This window comes from Grammomys surdaster, unplaced genomic scaffold, assembly GCF_004785775.1.
Source record: "Grammomys surdaster isolate TR1022 unplaced genomic scaffold, NIH_TR_1.0 172, whole genome shotgun sequence".
Lineage (NCBI taxonomy): Eukaryota > Metazoa > Chordata > Mammalia > Rodentia > Muridae > Grammomys > Grammomys surdaster.
The window spans coordinates 674,204-675,664 of NW_021604620.1; positions in this window are offsets into that span (position 1 = coordinate 674,204).

Sequence of the window (1,461 nt, forward strand, 5' to 3'; positions counted from 1 at the left end):
AAAAAAAAAAAAAAAAAAAAAAAAAAAAGCACATGGATGAGTCAGGGGCAGCTGCCCAGGAATCCACATGGACATGGGTGGGTATTCTCAAATATCTAAATATTGCTTCCCTAGAGTTCTGCACAACTTATATCCCCTAGAGTCCTGTTATATCTTGACTGGTCAGAGAGTCTCTTTTCTCTTGTGGGGTTTTTTTTTATTTGTTTTGTTTTTGCTTGTTTTTTGTTGAGACAGTTTCTCTGTGTAGCCCTGGTTCTCCTGGAACTCACTCTGTAGACCAGGCTGGTCTCTACCTCAGAGATCCACCTGCCTCTGCCTCCCAAGTACTAGGACTGCATGCACAGCACCACCACTTCCTGGCTTATGGTCTTACTACTTGTATAAACTTGGGGAGGAGCTTTACGAATTTTCTAGGTTTCAGGATCTTCCTGAGCATTATAAGATAAAAAAATGCTCTCTCTCTCTCTCTCTCTCTCTCTCTCTCTCTCTCTCTCTCTCTCTGTGTGTGTGTATGTATGTGTGTGTGTACATGTAGACATACATGTTGGTGCCCACAGGGGCCCAAAGGGGTCATCAGGTCTCTTGGAACTGGAGTTATAAATCCATGTGAACCTCTCAATGCGAATGCTGAGTCTAACTTGAGTCCCCTGTAAGGGCTTGTAACTGCTAACTACCTCTCCAGCAATACCTTGTAAGTTGTGTTTACTTCCTGAGCCTTATGAGTTTTACTTCCCTAGTGTTAGTAGCTTCCCTACTTCCTCTAGGTGGAAATGTATCAATTCAGAGGAAGTAGCTACACAATTTGAGAGCACCCACTGTATGGCTCTCATAGGTAAGCAACACTGTTTTGTTTTGTTTTGCCCATTGTTGAGCCAACCTAATGCTGACTGGAAAAATTTCACGTGACTTCTTGCTGACATCGTGATATGTTCTGAATTTTCCCAAGGCTGTCACTGGTATGCTGTTACTGCAATAGTTCTGGCATCCTCTGCTTTGGAGGGCAGCATGTACACCCTCAAGGAACATAGCATGTTCCAGTGTCTAAAAGTGGAACTGGAATTAGTGCATCTAGTCTTGTGGCTGGATTCACAGGAATATGTCCCACAGCCAAAATGCATACCCTTCAGCTATGGTCACCACCCTTTACTCAGCCTAGGAGAAATGCATTTTTTTTTCTTGGGGTTACTTTGTCTGCTTACCTGTTTTTTTCACCCAATCCTTGAGTGACTGATGGTCCTTAGAAAACTGAATCCATCATTCTTATGGTTCATGTTGGGAAGGTGAACATTTGACATATGCAATATCTATACAGAAGACAATGAAACTAGAGGAATTTGGGGAAGAACTTTATTGGCTGTCATCGTGTGATGCCAGCTATACACTCAGTCCTAAAAAGTTTTTAAAGTGTGTGGAATTGGTTAACAAGGAGGGAAATATTGTAGTTTTCATCAACTAGCAAAT